Below are 12,584 nucleotides of genomic sequence, written 5' to 3'. Positions count from 1 at the left end.
GGTGACTTAAACTTTCAATAATAATGATAAAAAGAAATGGAGATAATGAGCAACCGTGGTGCAATCCTCTAGATGCCTTAAAAAATAGAGATGGAACACCATTGATGAGAACTGCAAATTGAACTATAGTGACACATGCCATTATTTGTTGCACAACACCATATGAGAGCCCAATCTTAATTAAATCCATATGGATAAATCCCCAGTCAATACAGTCATAGGCTTTAACAAGGTCCAACTTGAGAATTAGTGTACTCAGATGTTTTGATTTCGCTGAGTGTTGACACTCTTGAGCTATCGCAATGGCATCATGTATTTGCCTCCCTTTGAGAAACCCAAATAGCGAGATGGCATCAAATAACTTGTCTCTGAGTCTTAAAGCAATAATCTTAGAGATTAATTTGTAAACCAAATTACACAAAGAAATGGGCCTAAAATCCTTGAAAGAGATAGGCTTGGTGGACTTTGGGATGAGAGAAATAAACATAGAGTTAAGAGAACCCAAGACCATCCTAAGTTGCCTTGATTCCTCCACCAGTTCAACAAGATCCTCCCCCATGCTATCAAAGAAATGTAAGAAGATATCCATGGTCCAACCATCAAGACCTAGGTTCTTATCTTTCAGAAAAAAAAAAAAAATCGTCAAGACACATTCCACTTCTAAATTATTAATAGGCTTATCAATATAATCTAAGTCCTCCAGAGAGAAAAATGTAGGATATGAATTGATCACCCTCAATTGTGTATCAACCTCAATGTCATTGTGTACTTTGTATAGGCAACCAAAATATTTAATAGCTCCATATTGTAACTAATCCCAAGTATGTAGCTTATTTCCATCATCATCCTACAACTCCCAGATAGTAGTATCCTTTCTCCTTTTAGACGAAAATTGATGAAAAAATTTACTGTTATTGTCCCCTGCTTCTACCCGTATCACTTTGCTTTTCAAATGCAATTCATCCTCTTGAAGTCTAAGAATATGCTTTTTCTTGTTTACTAAATCCAACATTTCTTTCTTAGATCTCTTTGAAAGAAAGTTTGGGTGCTTGGGATCTAAGAGGATTTCCATTTTGTTGTCTATATCTTGTAATTCCAAAGTATTCCTCTATTTTTTTCTCCTTCCCGCCTTTTAACCACTCCTTTCAACCTTTTAAACTTGTAACACAACTTCTCCATATGAGACTCGTGATGTATATATGAAGTGTTCTTCCAACATGTTCTAACCACCATTTGAAAATGCTCCTTAGAGAGCCAAGCATGATTGAATTTGAAGGGGAGCTTCTTATGGTTGATGTCATCTTTCCATTGAAGAAAAATCAGATTATAATTTGAAATGCCCACATTTTGTACCCAGGTTCAGCTTATGAGAGGGGTTACTTAATGAGGTTTTAAGATAGTATTTGAGCTGCATTTTTTAGTCATTGCATTGATGATAATATCAAGTTTGAGAGTGTTATTAGGGTGTTCTTCTCAATGGGTCCTAATCTAATGATCATAAGGCTAGTGGGGACCAAATGGTCAATCTACTCTTTGTTATCACTCTCTAAGGACTTTTTTGTTGAAGCATATCTTAGCGGCAATAATGGTGTTATCCAAGTTTCTGTTAAGTTTCCCTAAAGGTCATCGTCAAAGTATCGACATTCCTATTAATGAAATTTTAGTTGAAATTACTAAGAATATATATGTTATTGCTTATGAAAATCTGAAGCATTGAACCTTATTTAGTTACTTTATACAAATACTTCACCCCATAATGTGTTATTAAGCCCTAGGTTGAAAAGGCGTGGTAGCTTAACAGTTGAATGTGAATGGCCACCAAAACCTTGACAAAGGGATTTTTCCATTGTGCCTGTAATGAGGAAAAGCATGTTATATGGGTGGTCATGCATGGTCCTTGGATTTGCCATAATACCCTAGGTGTATTATTGGAATGGTCTAAGAAATTTTCCTCTGATGGATTTGTGTAGCTTCATTGTTGTATCTAGGTTGAATTCTTAGGCCTCCCAATACAACACTAGGATTTTATTGAGCACATTATGACTCCCCTTGGGTAGTTAATTTGATATGGGTCCATCATTTCTTTAAACATTCACCATCAAAATGTGTTTGCATCAAGGTTAATCCATCCTAAGTCCCAAATGAATGAGTATACATTGAGGTTGGCCCTAAATTCATTCATCATCTTATTAGGTACACCAACTTCCTAAATCTCTTGCTAGAGCTTAGACCATTGGAATAGAGATCACCTTATGTTGTCCAAGGTAGACTCTTGAATACCCTTTGTGTTGTTAATCTAAACCCTCAAAATCAAAAGGATTTTCCCTCTGTTGAAGGTGGGGAGTGGATTCAAACAATGGAAAAATGCAATAAAGGTAATTTGGCTCCTAAGGCTTCCACTAAGAGCTTGACAAATATTGGGTCAATGTCTCTAGATTTTATTAACACAACCATGGGAAAGGAACTCATTGGCTCTTCTCAAGTTGCTTCCTTCCACAGGAACGGTATCTCATCCTCTTTCAATGTTGATCAAGCAAGCCATTGTTAACAATAAAGATTACCAATGACGACCTAAGAATAATACTCTTGATAGGTGTATGATGCATGCTCTATAAAAAAATAAACCTTGTAGCTTTGAATTCTTACTTGGCCTCAAGTGGTGAGCATGGTGAGGAGATGGATTTTTATGTTAATGGTTCTCGGTGAAATATGCATGTTGAATGCAAGAGCTTTTACAATATTCATCAAGAAGATCACAGTTTGGTTCTCTCATTAGTTTCAAAGTTGGTCATCATGTGTTTACAGGGACTTTATAATGACTATTTTCACATATATCATGACCTTGAACTACATTTGGCCTAATGTTACTGTGTTTCATTCTAAGCACATCAAGAGTGGGGGGATTCAAGCACTCTTTCCTTGCTTAAGTTGTGAAGTTACATATTGGTGAAAAATTGATCCATCTAGTGGAATTTTCTCGACGCCCCTTAATTGATAGCGAGATGATGGGTCTTACCAATTTGTATGCACCCAATGTTGTGAAATAAAGTGTTATATTGTGGTATTGGCTAGCTAAATTCTTCCTTGACGTACATGTTCAAGCAAATGTTTTTATGCTTCTCACAATAACATTTCAAATCTCATCTAACTAAGCAATATAGCCAAAAATGTTACCCAAGGTTTATAGCCCTTGTATCTCTACAACCAAATATCAAGAAATAATTGTCAAAATGATATAGGCGTCCACCCTCCTCTTTATCTTCTTGCTAATTTTTCTATGGTTTTTTAGGCCCCAACCTCACGGAGCCATTTTGAGGCCCTAAATGACGGTTTTTTGGCAATTCAAGGGGCCAATGGTTGCCATGACATACCATAGCCCCATTCAAAAGTTGTACTCATCATATAGCTTTTTCTAATGAGCTATTGCGTGCCCCAAACAGATATTGTATGCAAAAGTTGCTCCCAAGGAAGTTAACGTACCAACTAACCACCTTAGGTCCCATAAACCTTTTGGCACTTCATCTTCTAGGGTTATGGTTTTGGACCTCTAAGGTTCTTTCTCTATGTTAAAAGAAATTCCTTTGGCCTCTTGCAACAGATTTTAAAAATGTGAGTAGCCACCATCTTTCTCTCTTCAAAGATAGCTACCACCATTCTAGCAAATTTATGTTCTAATGGATTCTATTATTTCACTTATTAATAGAAGTTGGACCTTCACCATATTATTGTCCTCCCCTCTCTCTCACTCTCTCTCACTCACTCTCTCTCACACACACGCACTCTCTCTCTCACTCTCTCACACACACACATGCACTCTCTCTCTCTCACTCTCTCTCACACACACACGCACTCTCTCTCTCACTCTCTCACACACACACGCACATTGTCTCTCACTCTCTCTCACACACACGCTCTCTCTCTCTCTCTCTCTCACACACACACACACATTTCATTTCATTCCTTGTACAACCTGGATCAATGACATCATAGCAATCTACTCCTTGTTATTTCTAGGTGCATGTCCCCGATGAGGTCAAGATACAAATAACTGGGTCTCAAACGAGTTTCACTTGGGAACAATCACTCTCTCCAACCTAAGCGCCCTCCCGTGGCAGAGGAAAAGAGAGATGATGGCGTGGGAGATCTTACCAAGTTGTTGCTCAAGGAATCATTTGTGCAATAGATGAATGAGATGATGGAAAATTTATTTTTAGGTCCTTCGACGACTTCCAATAGCAGTCAAGGCACCTTCAACTAACAAAAAAATTGGAGGTATGACACCCTTCAATCTACAATTTAGCTTTTATGTCCCCTTATTTGAGGGAGAAATAGATGTTAATGCTTTGGAGAAATGGTTAAATCTGTTAGAGGACAATTAATTTGTCCAAAAACAAAAAACAATGAAAACATCGACTTTTCACTCTTTAAATCCCTTTTGCATGTCAAATATTAGTGGGAAGGTTATTGGGAGACACAAAAATTGCTAGTATAGTGAGGAAAAACGCTATTTGCAGTGATACAAATAACTCATTTGCTCATATCCATAGGAACTCTGGTTGATTGATTACGTTTGTCGAATAGTGGAATGTGTAATGTTTTCTCTTTGCATAATATTTGTGAATACTATGTGGATGTGTGGGAGGCATCTTTTTAATGAGTGTGAACAGTTCATGTTGTGCAGGAGAACTGGTTTGTGGGGTAAGGAACATAAACTTTATTTCATAGTGTAACAGAAATTTTCATCCACAATGTTGCAGTCTTGCAGATACATTTCTCGACGGCAAATTTCTTTTTCATGCCCATTCTTTCTCCTCACATTTGTGATTTAAATACTAATTATTGAATATTCAATTAAGTGTATTTTTAGTGCATGTGAGGAACATTATTGTTATTGAACCAATCTGGTATCATTGGGCAAAGCAATAACATAATACATGCCGAGGAAGACTGATATTTACTGGTATCGGTGTTTTCGATTAATAAGAGGATAAACATTGGGTTGATAAAAATATTTGGATGCCATTTTTATCTCTGATAGAGAGATTTTATGACCTGTGTCGGACAAAAAAAGTAACAGGTGGTGACTTCTAGGGAAGTGATTCAACAAACATTTGAAATCGTTAGTGGAGAAAGGAAAGAAACTATTTTTTCATATCGATAGGAGCTTTTACTAATTGATTACTTTCGAATAGCACAGCATATAACGTTTGCACTTTGCAGAATGCATTTAAATGTTGGGAGTATTGTCCAAGCTTCTGTTGGCTGACATAAATTGTTACCTCTGAAGCTGAGGTCACATAAAATCAAATTCTTGGATTCAATAATGTTTGAATGGTGTCTTTGATTATCGTATGAAAAAAGTACAAAATTCCGAGTGTAAGGTGATCATGAGACAATTTCAGAGAAATGTAGTGTGATGTTCCTTGTTATCGATAGCTAGTACATGTTGGAGATGAATGCATTGAACATAAATTCATTGGAATAAACTACTTATTCATGGTTGGTAGCAGTGGTGCAGAAATACAAAAGCTCTACAATACTCCCAGTTTTTAAACGGATTCACCTTGGACGGTTTTCTATACACTTTTATTATTAACAATCTCTTAGTTGATTGTCATGATCACAGGTAGTTCGCATTTATTTTATATGGTAATCTTTTGTTTCTTATGACACATATAACAATGATATTAAAGCAGTAGCAAAGTGCAAAGTAAATGGACGCGATGGTGGTTAGCTTTGGTATGTTCAATTTCTAATTATGAAGTGTGCCGTGTGTAACAATTTTGACACGGATAATAGTAACAACTATGGGAAGACGAGTGTGCAAAGCAAGGAACATAAAAAAATTTGGTGCAATGTTTCGTATGTGTGCATGCATTCAATATTGTTGAATTTCATAGTAAGAGGATGTTATTACATATTAAGATTCGAAGACTGGAAATATTAGATTTTTTAACAAATTTGTAAAAGGAGATTTTCCTTATGCAGAGCTTATAATAAAATCTTTCATGATGCAGAAGAAGCTTGTCATTGTTTTAGTTTGAAGAATTTCATTGTGCAGGGCTTATAATAAAAGCTTCCATTGTGCAGAGGAAGCAAATAAGAATTTAAAGAGCTTGTGTTGGATTCTATATAGCCATAATTGTAGGAGGTTGTTTCATTGTGCGAAACTTACAATGAAATGTTTCATTGTGCGAAGGAAGATTATCTTTGTTTTAATTTGAAGAAGAATCTTTCATTGTGTAGATGAAGCTACTTACACATGTGCATAGTTGGTGAATTGAATGTTGAAAGGACTAATATTTATGCCGATACATTGTAAATGATGGCTAATTAATAAGCATAATGTGTGCAGAGGTATAGAGTGTCTTGGAGGATATTTTTTGTTCCTTGACTTGTGAAACTCGCTCGAAGTCATTTCTTTTTTATTTCAAATGAATTCTATTGTTAAATAGCGTTTTTTCCTCACTATAGTAGCCATTTCAAATGCTTGTTGACTTGTTTCCCTAAAAATCACCACCTGCTACTATTTTGCCTCTGAAACATGTTACAAAATATTTGTACCAAAGATAAAATTTACACTCATTTTTTATCATCCCAATGTATGCCCTCTGATTAATAGAAAACACCACTGTGGGTAAATATCAGTCCTTTCAACATTCAATTCACCGAGTACTCACATGTGCATGTTTTCATTCAATGTACCAACATGGAGACAAAGTGAGAGAACCGCACAATGTATTAATGTTTCTCATCCTTGTTCCACACATCATTTATCTCGCACAATAGTAATTTTTCAAACGCATTAGAAAGACACCTAATCTAATATTGCATAATAATAATAAGCATTTAATCCACAAAAGGTTTGTTGTTTCTAGTTTACAAACCGCTCTTTCTAATTTTCCTATTACATTACGAATTAAAGTTTTTATTCTTAGTTATTAAATTAATTTCGCATTTGCGCATTAAAGTTCCCTTTGCACCCCCATTCTCTTGTACATACCCCATCCTTCGCATATCATTCATTCCACACATATTCATAGATCTATGCAATTGTTCATCCACATAGCTAAATCTATACAGCCTTGATGTAGGTTGTCAGAATAAAGTTCCCTATGCACCCTTGTTGTCCCACACATACCCTCTCCTCTACATATCCTTCATTCTACACAGATTCATAGTTCTATGCACCTGTTCTTTAGCATAGCTGAATTTGTACAAGTTTTGAATGGAAAAGAGTTCAAAATTAATTGTGTCTCTGTGGAATAAAGTCCCCTTTGCACCCTCGTTCTCCTGCACATACCCCTTCTTCCGCACATCCTTCATTATGCACTTGCTATGAAAATCAACTGATTTCAAGGCATTGAACATAAATCTACTTGCATGAACTATTAATTCACAAGAACGCAATGGACATAAAGCTACTAGCATAAACTAATAATTCATGGTTGATGGCATTAATATGATAATACCTTAGTGTATTGCGATAATTGTTTGTCTAGTATTTTGTATTATGATCAGATCCAATCCTTGTCTGTGTTCAAAGATTTGGGTTTAGTATTGTGCGTAGAGTAGGTATGTGGAAGAAATGTGTGGGGGAATATATGTGACTCTGTCCAGCTAGCTTGAATGTGTCTTGACAATTAGCTTTGCACTGTAGTGTTCAAAATTGTGTGTCAAGTCATTTGTAAATCAAATTTGGTTCGGTTTTCCTTAGTGTTGAGGACCAATTGTCAAGTCGATTCGTCATAGAAAATACTTGAACACGTTTCCACATAATATTTATTTGTGAATGTCCTTGCATAGTTAAATCTTTATAATTATTATTGACAGTTTTTAACTAATTTTCATGACCACAGTTGTAGTCTAATGAGGCTTCAAATTTCTTCGGAAAACTAAGGAAATTCTAGCACATTTTTTTATAAAATACGACAATTTTTTTGTAAGTCCATGTTATAGTTGTCAAGCTTCAATATTTTGGGTATCATTGGGGATTTTGGTGGTGCTGAATCCATTTCCACTATCAAAAAAATCATTCAAATACTCCTACTGTAAGAGTTTTTGAAAAGAAAAATGCCAGATTCCAACGATTTTTGGTCGTCCGGGAAAATTTGTTGCCTCAGGACACAACACCATTCATTTTTATTTTATATCGTAATTTCTAGTTCTTACGACACATATATAAATGATATTGAAGCAGGAGCAAAGTGCGGAGTAAATGGACAAGATGCCTTTGGAATTTTGGAATTATTTGCATTACTTTCTATAAACATTGCCTTTGGTATCTTTAATTGCTATTGATTCAGAGTTGTGTGTAACCATTTTGTTAGGTCTCTATACTACTAGTGTAACCCCTTATTGTTATTAGTATAACCCCCTTATTGTATTGTTGTGCCCATGTAGTCCCCGTATTGTTATTATTGTGCCCCATAGAAGCCCACTATTGAAATTATTGTACCCTTACATTATTATTGTTATGTCGGCTCTGATTATATTATGACCCCTTAGACTTTTATATATAGAAAGGAGGTCTTGTCATTTGTATCATCCAAGAATTTTTCATTTGTGTAATGTAAAGGAGGTTTCCCCCTCGAAGAGACTTATTTCTAAGGCGTTTATCTATCTTTTCTATCTTTTTGTGAGCTAGTTTCATAACATTTGGTATCAGAGCTTTGGATTCTAGGGTTTCGCCGCTCCAAACAGGTCATCATGGCATTTTCGCTATAACTTTTTTCTGCAACATTAAAAACCCATTTGAGCTAAAATCATTTTGAACTTCGAGTCAGAATTTCAGAGCTTGTATCGCTATATTTTCGGAGATATGATCTAAGGAAGTTAGGGATTTTGCAGACTCCCGAATTACATTCCAAATAGGTGACCTGGGGAAAATCATCATAACTTTTGTTTTGAGCATCAGATTGAAATTTCGTACGAATTTTTAGAAAGAGGACGGCCCGTAGTTTTCTGTATATCAATTTCACGTACTAAGGTTGAAATAGTGACACGTGGCACTTCGTACAAGTTCGCTCGACTAAACTAGTCTATAATTAGGTCACCGTGGGAGATTTGGCATAACTCTTCCTTGGAGAATCCAATCTTGATCAGACTCGCAGGGTTAGAAAGAGGACTCACAAGGTTGCTACAGGACGTAATTTTAGATATTCGAGATCCACAATTACAGAGATACAACAGATTCAATATTGAGCTCTTACAAAGTGAAAAAAAAGTGTGTAGTTTTTTTTAAAATTTTGCATAAGATTGGTTTGAAAAAATAGTTTGAAGGAATTCAAAGGGAATAGTGAAGAATTATTAGCATTAATTGATGCCCCGAAGAAAGAAAATGGAAACACCTAGTAAGCAACTTGAAAGCTCTAGCATGACTCGTGAAGAAGAGGAAGAAATGCAACATGATATTTCAAAATTACGAGACCAAGTACAACAAATTTCACTCTCACAAAAGGTAATTGAAGCCAATATGAATGGCATAGAAGCTAATATGAATGGCGTACAAGTTAAGATGAATGGCATGGATGCTAAGATGAATGGCATGGACGCTAAGATGGAAGAATTGAAGATAAATTTGAATAAGTTGCTACAAGAAATGGTTACTAATGGTGAAAGGGTAGTAAAGGAAACTCACGATGAGAACAAAAGAAATTTTAATCATGATTTCATAGACTCTAATGTTGGATTAAAGACCCACCATCTTCCAAAAATCGATATGAGGAAGTTTGATGGCAAGGATCCCGGAACATGGATACTACAGATGGAGCAATTTTTCGATCTCCATAATGTGCAAAACACACAAAAGTTACGTATTGAAACTTTATATTTGGAACCAAATCAGTTTGTATGGTATCGATGGTTTTGATCTCATAAAAAAATTGTCGCTTGGGCAATTTTTACGGAAGAAATGATAGCACATTATGAGGATACAAAAAGCAACACCTTTTTTAGCCAATTGATAAATCTCAAACAAAAGGGTTCAATGATGGAGCACATTGAGGACTTCCAAAAATTGAACATAAGGGTAAAAGATATTCCAGAGGAGCATAGGATTGAGGTGTTCATAGGGACTTTAAAGGATAATATCCAACATGATGTTCGCATTTGGGAACCCGATTCATTGGAGAAGGCATTCAGGTTAGCAAGAAAAATGGAAAGCAAAATTATGGCAACCAAGAAGCCTGCCGCTCACAACTATAAAGATGGAAGTGTTGTTTCCCCTATCCTTCCACAACCTACAAGGTTGACACCACAACAATTTGAAGAAAAAAGAGCAAAAGGGCTTTGTTACAGTTGTGATAGCAAATACACTAAAGGTCATAAGTGTGCTGAGAAGAAATTATTCTACATAGATTGTGAAGAGGAGGAAGAAAAGGAACAAGAAATGTAAAAAGAAGAGGATATACTCTAGGAACAAACCCTAGATAAAGAAGAAATGAATCCGACCATATCTTGTAATGCATTGGATGGAATTACAATTCCTCAAACTATCAAGATAGAAGGACATATCAAGAAGAAAAAGGTAATAGTGTTGATTGATTCAGGAAGTACCCATAATTTTGTTCATTGTAAGATAGCCAAGGAATTGAATTGCTTCCTATATCCAGCAGCAAAGTGTCAAGTGATGGTTGCAAGTGGAGGAACCATAAATTTCTCTTGAAAGTGCCATAATATCAAGCTATCCATGGGAGAATATGTATTGAATAGCCCAATGCTTTCCATTCCAATGGGTGGTGTTGATGTTGTACTAGGAGTCCAATGGCTACAATCCTTGGGTACAATAACTTTTAATTTTCAAGAACTTTTCATGAAATTTTGTGCGGAAGGAAAGGAAGTTGAATTAAGGGGTATTGCAGGGAAACCGAGAAAGATAATCAGCTCTAACTGTATGACAAAGCTTCTAAAGAAGGAACAACGAGGCGTAATTGCATAATTATGTTCGCTAGAGGTTCCCACATCGAAATCATCTATTTCTCCAGATCTCCAAAAAGTCTTGGACAATCATTCCAAGATATTTGAGACTCCCAAAGGCCTCCCACCTATTCGTGATCATGATCATGCTATTCATTTGATTCCAGGAAGTGTTCCTCCAAACATCAGGGCGTACAAATATCCCTATGCCCAAAAGAGTGAAATTGAACGTATGGTTGCAGAAATGCTAGAGGCTGGTATAATTCAACCTAGTCAAAGTTCTTTCTCTGCTCCCATAGTATTGATGCACAAGAAGGATGGATCATGGCGCATGTGTCCAGATTATAGGGAGCTCAACAAGCTCACTATTAAAGATAAATTTCCCATTCCTGTCATTGATGAATTATTGGATGAATTGCATGGATCAATTTACTTCACCAAGTTGGATCTTCATTGAGGATATCATCAAATCAGAATGAAGACTGAAGACATTCTGAAAACAACATTTAGAACTCATGAAGGTCATTATGAATTTTTGGTCATGCCTTTTGGCCTTACCAATGCACCTTCTACATTTCAAGGTTTGATGAAGTCCATTTTCAAATCCTTCCTTAGAAAATTTGTGTGAGTATTTTTTGATGATATACTAATCTACAGCAAGTCTTAGAAGGATCATGTTTAACATGTTGACATGGTGCTCAAAATATTGGAGGAGAAACAATTATATGCAAAAAGCTCCAAATGTTTCTTTGGAGTACAAGAGGTGGAATATCTGGGTCATATTGTATCTCATGAAGGAGTTAAGGTAGACCCTAGCAAAATTAAATCCATTAAGGAATGGAAAATCCCCACATCCATAAAGCATCTGCAAGGATTTCTCGGGTTTACAGGGTATTATCTCAAGTTTGTTAAGAATTATGGGAGAATAGCAATAGCTCTAACAACATTATTTAAGAAAGATGAATTTTCATGGGCTCCAAAAGCAACAAAGGCATTCGAACATTTTAAAGAGGCAATGTGCCAAGCACCGGTCTTAGCTACGCCGGACTTCACAAAAACCTTTATTGTGGAATGTGATGCTTCAAGAAATGGAATTGGTGTTGTTTTAATGCAAGATGAAAGACCCATTGCTTTCAAAAGTCATTCAATCAAAGGAAAGTATTTACACAAAGCTATTTATGAGAAGGAAATGTTGGCAATACTTAGATACTACATGCACTTAAGAAATGGCGACCCTACCTAATGGGAAGACACTTCAAGGTAAAAATGGATCATGATAGTCTTAAATACCTTTTAGAACAAATATTATCTTTAGAAGAACAAAAAAAAATGGGTCACAAATATGTTGGGTTATGACTTTGAAATCATCTATAAAAAGGGGAAGCAAAATGTTGTTGCAGATGCGCTCTCAAGAAAGGATGAGGATGTGGAAGCATTGTTTTGTGCTATTTCTATTATCCAACCAGATTGGATAAACGAAGCAAGGAATGAATGGAAGAAGGATGAAGAAGTGTGGCCACTCATTCAAAAGTTGCATAAGATCCCAGTTCAAACAATATTGCCAGAACTTGACGAGGAAGGAAAAATCATATTGGAGCCTGGAGCAGTCACAGAAACAAGAACCCGACAACGACGAAATTGATCAATTTTAGAGTATCTCATCAAGT

Source organism: Pinus tabuliformis, chromosome Q, assembly GCF_031772625.1.
Source record: "Pinus tabuliformis cultivar Carrire ecotype Pingquan chromosome Q, CPIR1, whole genome shotgun sequence".
Lineage (NCBI taxonomy): Eukaryota > Viridiplantae > Streptophyta > Pinopsida > Pinales > Pinaceae > Pinus > Pinus tabuliformis.
Note: the sequence above shows the minus strand (reverse complement) of the source record.